The 8,357-nt window shown below is 52.0% G+C and overlaps 1 long non-coding RNA gene across 2 annotated transcripts in view; it reads right to left on the bottom strand.

The window, feature by feature from the left end:
- LOC129626087 (uncharacterized) overlaps nt 1-8,357 on the bottom strand; it is an 87,984-nt gene that overhangs the window by 2,264 nt on the left and 77,363 nt on the right. For both annotated transcript variants that reach the window (XR_008701748.1, XR_008701749.1), the window contains exon 4: nt 747-824. This is a non-coding gene — a long non-coding RNA (uncharacterized LOC129626087). The remainder of the gene's footprint in view (nt 1-746; nt 825-8,357) is intronic.

Genomic DNA, 8,357 nt, shown 5'->3' with positions numbered 1-8,357 from the left:
AGAAGCTGCTTGTAGTGCGGCGGGTCAGGAGCCTGCAGCCTCCTCCCCGGGGCTGGGTCCACTGGCATCTCACTGCCACCCGGGGTTTGCAGTGGGCTTTCAGCAAACAGCAGCCCAGATTGTCCCGAGGCCTGCAGGAAAACCTGAGTCCAAGAGGGGAGTCTCCGATCTTTCAAACAGGGCTAACATGTATCGTGGAAGACAGTCACGCACACAGCAAAACAAAACCAAAACCAAAAGCTTTCTAACAGTGCAAACGGAATGAAAAGTCACCTTCCTCTCGTCTCTGACTTGCCACTCTTCCCCCAAAACACAGGGCCTTGTCCTCTGAGAGGTGGTCTGTGTGTCTTCCAAGAGATGTATGTACACATACTGTCCCATCTTGCCTTACACACACACACACACACACACACACACACACTCTAGCATCCTGTAATCACTTTGCATCTTTTCTCAGTTAATGTTGCATCTTGGCAGTTTTTCCAAATCCGTACTCAGAGGTCTGCTTCATTCACTTCAATGGTTACCTGATACTGGAATACTATTTAATTTCTTTGGCTAAAAAGACCCTTATTCTTGACTAAGACGTACAAACCACTGTGAAAGTGAAAGTGCTGGTCTCTTAGTCCTGTGTGGTTCTCTGCGACCCCATGGACTGTAGCCCGCCCGGCTCCTCTGTCCTTGGAATTCTCCAGGCAAGACACTGCAGTGAGTTGCCATTTCCTCTTCCAGGGGATTTTCCTTACCCAGAGATCGAATCCGGGTCTCTTGCATTGCAGGCTGATTGTTTACCATCTGATCCACCAGGGCAGCCCTACAAACCACTACGAATAGAATAAATAAAAGATATAAGGATATATTGTACAGCCAGGGAATATAGGCAGTATTCTATAACAACTGTAAGTGGAGTATAATGTACAGAAATATTGAGTCTCTACTTTGTATACCCGAAACTAATGTAATGTTGTACATCAACTATACTTTAATTAAAACAAAAATAAGAAAAGGAAAAAACAAAGAAATGGGATACTAAAAACAAACGAAACTTTCCTCTTCTTGGATACTCAGGTTGCTTCCAGTCTTTTACTGTGTTAAAGAATCCTGCAATTTAGGTGGGAGGTGGGAGGAAGGTTCAAAAAGGCGGCGACATATGTGTACCTATGGCGGACTTATGTTGATGTGCGGCAGAAACCAACACACTATTGTAAAGCAATCATCCTTCAAATAAAAACCAATACATTAAAAAAAGAAGCAGCTTGCAATGAGATCTTTAGTTCTTTATGTGCCCCTCTTGATATACATGTACTAATTTAGATACTTGTTCTCACACATGCGTGCTCTCTCTTTCCCTCGCTCTCTGCTTTTTTGCTTTATTTTTTGCTTATTTGTGTTTTCCAATTTTTATTCTATGAGCATGTCTCATTTGTGGAATAATTAAAAAGATATGTGTATAGGTCCGGGCCTCAAGCTTCAGCCAAGTTAGATAAACAACCCCACGCATAAGCACAATTGAGAAAGGAAAAAAAAAAAAAAATTCAGCCTCAGCTGCTGAGGCCTGTTTGGCTGGAAGGTTGCATATCTGGAGAGTTGTGTGCCAAGGCGCAGCCCTGCCTGCTGCGACACGTCCTAAGTGTAGGGTCTGGGTTCTGGCTTATGCTGGTCGTTGACTTGCGGGTGACTCCAGGTAAGCCACTGAGCCCAGCTGTGCTGTCGGAAGAGCATGTACTTTGTGACAGGCTCCCAGCTAAGTGCGATATCGTGTCTGGGGAGGCTGGTATTATTAGCCCTACATCTCAGAAGAAGAAAAGAAACTCGGGGAGATGAAGGACTTGCCAGTCTCCTCTAGGGCTGTCAAGGAACGACAATCCACCCAGCCTGGGAGTCGGCTCCTCCCAGGTCGTGCTTCCTCCCCACTTCCCTTGCAAATACCGGTTCACCTTCAAGGACCATCAGCTCTCCCTTCACAATATCTGTGTGTCTCACTGACGCCTCACCACGCAGCTTTCTAGACCCTCTGTGATCTGTGCCCCCCGCCCCCGCCACCTTTCTTGTTTCATCTCCCACCCCCACTCTTGCCTGGCTCTCTCTGCCCCCCTCACATCGGGCTTCACTCCCAAGCTCAGGGCCTTTGGGCTTGCTCTTCTATGGATTCTTTTCCTTCCCCGCAGGTCCAGGTCTAGGTTGAGGCAAGTGAGATGCTCAGGGTGAAAACGTTAAGGAGGTAACCTCCTGACCTGCCAACCGGCCCCTGAATGACCCTGAGACCAAGCCCCTGCTCTCATTTTGAACCCCGGGTCACTGGTTTATCTCACCGGCTCCTGGCACTGCTTCTCAGACTTGGTTCTTCTCATCACCCGGGTTTTGCCTTAAATGACCCCCTCCCATCAGAAATACCCCCTTGATCATCTTAGTTGTGGGTATTCCCATCACCCTCTAGCCCACACACTGTCTCATTTTCATTGCTCTTCTTATACAGTCATTTCTTCTGTGCCTCTCTCTGCCCAGCAGCTGGTAAGCTCTGTGAGGACGGGAATCCTGATACTATCCAGTATATTCTTGATATGTCCCCAGCATCCAGCATTCAGTTTATAACAGACTCAGTACAGAGCCCTGGGGTGAGTGAATGAATGAGCCAGTTACAGGCAGAGTCAGGATTCCACCGGGTTTTCCTGCCTCCAAAGTCAGCCCTCCCATCCGCAGCTGAGACTCAAGGTCCAGGGCACCCACGCCAGTGGCTCGTGTCATGGCCTGTCCTGATAGGAAGCCCGAGTCCCGAGGACAGGCTGCCGGAGGAAACTTCTAGGTGGGGCGGAGCTTGGCCGCCGTCAGCCTCAGGGCTTCACGAGGCCAGCTGCGCCCCTCCCCCCTCGCTCTAGTTTTTATTTTTAGAGGCGAGTTTTTGGGCACAGAGAACTCTCCTTAGGAAAAGCCCAGCAAGAGGACGAGGGAGGAGGTTTTGAAATCCGGTGGGAAAGTAGGTCAGGCCGGGGTGCTGGCGGGTATCCAGACGATAAGGCCTGTGGAAGTTTAATAACGTGAGCGGTCGTATCCATGACATAATTCATAACTGAGAGGAAATAGCAATTAAGGGGCAATTGTGCAATGTGGGACAAGCCTCCTTCGCAGCTCATAAAAGCAGGAGGAGAGAGAGGTGACCCCGTCACTCCGGGGCAACTGGGGGCTGGGCTGGCAGTCTGCGGGGACTGGGCACCCAGTTTCTACACTGGGGGACTTACACCCGTCTTGCCTCCCCCCCTCAGGCCTCAGGGAGCTAGGAGGATGTGGAAGGCAGAGACTCCCTTCAGCTGGCACCTACTATGTGCCTGGCTGGGCTCAGGGCTGGGGTTAGAGCCGTTAACACGGCATTTTGCGGCGATTGAGAGATGAGGTTGCAGCTGCACTATTTTGATGCTGCCTTGTCAAGATGGAAAATTGCTTTATCAAGACAACTGTACAACAGACACCCTGACACTTCTTCCATCGTCCCCTCCCCCGCTCCAGTTACTATGGATTTTTCGTTTCTCCTTTATTCATTCTCTGTTGCTTGATCTTTGCAGGAGCACTCAGCTTTTATAATCAGTTACATACACACACGCTAAATCCGCATTGGCACCTTTTCTTGTTCTTAAAGAAGCCAAGCATGCGCTCACCCCAGGGCCTTTGCACTTGCTGTGCCCTCTGCCTAAAATGCTCTCCCCCTAGAAGTCCCCAGAGCTCGCACCTCACCTTCTTCAGATCTTCACTCAAATGTCGCCTTCCCTATGAAGTGTTAGCGGACCAGCGTTTTAAAGCAACAAACCCATCTGTTGTTCTCTATCTACCTCTCCGACTTTATTTTTATCTACAGCACATACGACCAATTAACCCTCTCCATCTGCTGTTCATTTTTTTAATGCTTGCTCCGTCCCACTAGTGTGTTAGCACCACCAGCAAAGGGACTTTTGTCCATCTTGCTCTCGGCTGCAGCCCTAGTGTCGGCTGCAACCGTGCCTAGAACACTGTAGGTGCTCAGGAAATATTGCTGGATGAATGAATGATTAAATATTTGGTATGATTATCAACTGATCAAAAGGCTGACCATTTGCTGGTTTGGGGGCTGCCTCAGAATGCCTCCTGGGTCAAGCCCTTCTTGAATACAGCCGATGGGACTAGAGGTTGGGATCGCCAAGGCCGGTTCAGCTAGCCCAGGTATTGGCAACTGGCGCCTGTTCTGATTGGTCAGTGCTCAGCTTAAAGATCACACCTCCTTCCTCCTCATTGGCTCCTTCAAAGTTAAGATTCTAAATGCATTGACCTGCTGACCCCGCGCATCCCTGAACATTCTTGTGCAAGGGAGTGGAGTTTTGTATGCAAAAGAGGTTCCTTGCAGATATTTTTCACAACAGTGGGCGTGCCTAGTATGTGTGCGTGCACACACACACACAGAGTCAGGAATACACTTGCTCCCAAGCACACATTCAGACATACTCTGCGCTGGAGATGCAGACCTGGACATACACACAGACACACACACACACACCATGCATACAATTAAAAACACACTCCTTTTGTCATTCATACACCCCGACGCACGCTCACATGCCCGAGCATTTTGTACATTCAGCAATAGACGTGTCTCCCCATCCGGCACCCTCACTCAGAGCACACAGATACCTACTCATTCACATCCACGGTCAGTCACACACACATGCACGCACATACACACACTCATTCACCTTCTTAAAGCCATGCATTCACATGCTTACACATCCTTACACAATAAGCCAAATGCACACACAGTGGACACCCACAGACACCCCAAGCCATGCTTCCTGGGGTGCCCACCCTTTCTGAAGGCCAAGGCCCCTGGGAGCCGGTCCTTGGCTGTGTTTAGAAGAGCAGAGATGGGCCACACGCCCCTGGATCTCCCCACCCTGACCCCAAGCAGCCCCGAAGCCTCTTGGCGGGAACAAGCCGAGCCAGGGCCAGCTCCGTAAGCGGGGGGGTGCGTGGTGCCTGCGTCGCCCTGACTGTGCCGCCTCGGGGTACGTCTGGCCGGCTCATCTGTGCCCAGGGCACCCGCCCACTTCCTCCCCATCAGAGGGCGGGCAGGCCTGCTGACATCAGGCGGTTTCTGGGCTGGTCTGGCACCTAGAACAGAGGAAGGAAGCAATGTGTTCCAGCCGTGGGGGCTGACCCAAGGAGCCGGGAACATGCCTGGCAGCTCGTGACCCAGCTCTGCTGAGGCTGGGCCGCCCGCCACTCCACCTTCAAGGGTCCCTGTGACCCAGGCTGGGACCACCGTTCATGGGACTGGTCCCTCCAAATTAGCGCTCCACCCCCACTCCCCTCCCCCTGCAGGTTGCGAGCTCCTTTCCTTCCATCCCTGAAAACAAGGACAGCAATTTTCTGTCCTAACTCGCCACGGATTATCTCTTTAAACCTTCAAAACACCAACCCTATGGCTAGGAGTTATCATTCTAGCTTTACAAGTAAAGAAACTGAGGCACAGAGAGGTTAGGGACTACCCCAAGGAGTAGGGTTTGCACCCCTGCAGCTGTGGCCTGGCTCCAGACCCCTCCCCTCAATCCCCCCACCCTCTCCCAGCTTCTCTGTGTTGTTTGTCTGCTCATGTTTGTGAGCCTCCAATATCCATGGCCTCTGCACCTCACACCAGTCTGAACTCCGGCAACAATCTCACGAGCTGGGCACCAGTATTAGCTGTTCAGTATCAGTTGGGTACCGGTAGTGGTTCCAGTTAACAGATGAGGAACCCGAGGTTTACATGACCATCTGAGGCAGACAGCAAGGAAGAGGCAGGTTTGTGACCTGGGTCTGAGAGCTCTTTCTGCAATGCCAGGCCATCTCGCTCACGTGCCAGAGGCCTTTGATGGGACCAGAGGCAGGGAAAGTGGGGCCAGGGGAGGTCTGAATGGCCATACAACAGAGAAATAATAATACACTTTTGAAACGACAGCAAAATGTTTCTACCTTTTAAAATAAGTGGGAAATAATGGACATAGAATAAAATGCACAGATGGTGATGGGTTCTGTTCGATGAGTTCCGACAGATGCACTCAAGAATCAACCACCTAAAACACGATACAAATCTCCCAAAGGCCAAGTTCCCTCATGCTCCTTTCCAAACCAGCCTCAGCCCCAGATGACCGCAGGTCTCTGCACTGTCATCCTAGGTCATCCTGTTTCGCATCATAGGTTAGCTTTGTCCCACCTAGAATTTCAAATAGAGGAAGTCACAGTGTGTGCTCCTCTGCACACACTTCCTACACTCAGCGTAACACCTGCGAGATCCGCTGTGCTTCTGCAAGCCTCACTAGCGGGTTCTTTCGCGGCTGAGAAGTGTCCCGCTGTGAAAACGCTTTTTTATCCAGCCTCCAGGGGACGCGGCTGAGTTTCCGGTGATGAGCACCGACGCTGAGCCAGGCACAGCACTAACCTGGAGTCCTTCACAGGCACCGCATCTGGTCGCCCCCCACCTTGGTCATTATCACGCTCCCCACCTAGGGGCAGGAGGAACTGCAGGCTCAGGGTGAGAAATCCAAAGACGCGGAAGAGCAAGAGGCGGAGGGAGACGCGGGAATGGCAGGAGGCCCTGGCCTGCGAGTGCACGCTTAGCGGAAGCCAAGCTGGAGCGCCAGCCGTGATGGCAGGGGCCTGCCTTGGGGAGGCACCTGCTGGGCTTCCCGGCCTGTTCTAAACACCCTGCGGGAACCAACCCACTTAGTCCTCCGTTACCCTTCTTTACAGTGGGGGAAACTGAGGCACAAGGTGGCTGCGTCCTACCTCCAGGGCCCCATGGCTAGTGAGGAGTGGGGCTGAGGTTGGATTCGGGTGGGCTAGCGCCACTGCTTCTCTTCACCACAAGTCTAAACCAGCTCAGCAGCCCTGCTGCACTCGGGGCCCCTAGGCAGGCGGGCTCAGGGCCCGACTCCCCCAGAGTTGTTTCCTCTCCTGATCGTCTTGGTGTTCCACGGTGAACCTCCCCGGGTCTGGTCAGTTTAGGATCCCAGGGCCTGGTGGTGGGAATGCAGGCGACAGGAGGCATGGTCAAAAGAGGGACCCTAAAGCCAGCCTGTGAATCCCCGCTGTGCCATTTGCTGGCTGTGTGACCTTGGATCAGTCCCCTCCCCTCTCTGAGCTTCCATTTCCTTCTCCATAAAATCAAAGATGGTGACGAGGACAGTGACCTCACGAGGATTCAGTGGGATGGGTGTGGAATTACTAGGTAGGTCATATGAGCCGCTCAGTCGTGTCCGACTCTTTGCAATCTCACGGACTGTCCTAGAACAAACATTTACCTGCGTTTTGCTATCTGCATGGGACCTCTCAATGCTTATTAACTCAAATTCACAGCAACCTTGCAAAGCAGATGCTGTTTAATTCCCACTTTACAGATGAAGAAACCAAGTCTCTAAATACCACCTCCATGCTAAAAATTTCCAAACATACACCTCCTGCCAGGATGTCTCCCTTGAACTCAGGCCTGAATATCCAGCTATGACAGCAGGGCCTGATGGATGACTCAGCCTCCAGGTAAGAAACGGAACCTCTTCAACTCCCTGCGTGATCTCACCCCTGCTGCAGTCTTCTTCCCTTCAGAAAGAGCCCACCTCTGTCTTTCAAGGGACTCAGGCCCAAAACCTGAGTGTCCTCATTGACTCCTCTCTTTCTCCAACCCTCTCTGCCCCACTTTCCATCCATGAGCCTTCAGAAGGCATCCGGATCTGATCACGTCCCCTGCCTCCACAGCCCCACCCCGGCGTGAGTCACCAGAAACTTGCTCGGAGGATTATTCCAGAGTCCTCCAAACTATCTCCTCCATCCTGCCATTTCCCCCTACCCGAAAAGGAAGTCAGTTCACGTCTCTCCCATGCTCAACACCCTGCCATGGCTCCCACGTCGCCCAGAGTGAAAGACGAGGTCCTGGCGGTGGCCCGTAGGTCCCCACAGTTGACCCTTGCCTTGCCTTCTGATGACTCCTCTCCAGCCACACCAGCCTGCCCCCTGCTCCTGGAACACATCAAGCACTCTTCAGCCCCAGGGCCTTTGCACTTGCTGTTCCCTCTGCCTGGGACTCTCTTCCTAAGGATAATTACATGGCTCCTCTTTCACCACCTTCAGGTCTTTGCTCAGAGGTGAATGTCTCCAGGGCCTTTCTTGACCACCCTGCTTACAGGAACAAGCCCCTTCATGAGCACAGATTGGCGCCCATCACCATGGCACCCATGATGCCCATGGCGCCCATCACCAGCTGGCATGTGGAGCCTTATTAATATTGTTAGTAATAGTAGGTTGGAATCTCTCTACCCACTGCCCGCCAGTGCAGGACTGTTTCTGGGGAGTCACTGCAGCACCTC

This window comes from Bubalus kerabau, chromosome 13, assembly GCF_029407905.1.
Source record: "Bubalus kerabau isolate K-KA32 ecotype Philippines breed swamp buffalo chromosome 13, PCC_UOA_SB_1v2, whole genome shotgun sequence".
Classification (NCBI taxonomy): Eukaryota; Metazoa; Chordata; class Mammalia; order Artiodactyla; family Bovidae; genus Bubalus; species Bubalus kerabau.
Note: the sequence above shows the minus strand (reverse complement) of the source record. Positions and strands in the feature narration are given on the sequence as shown.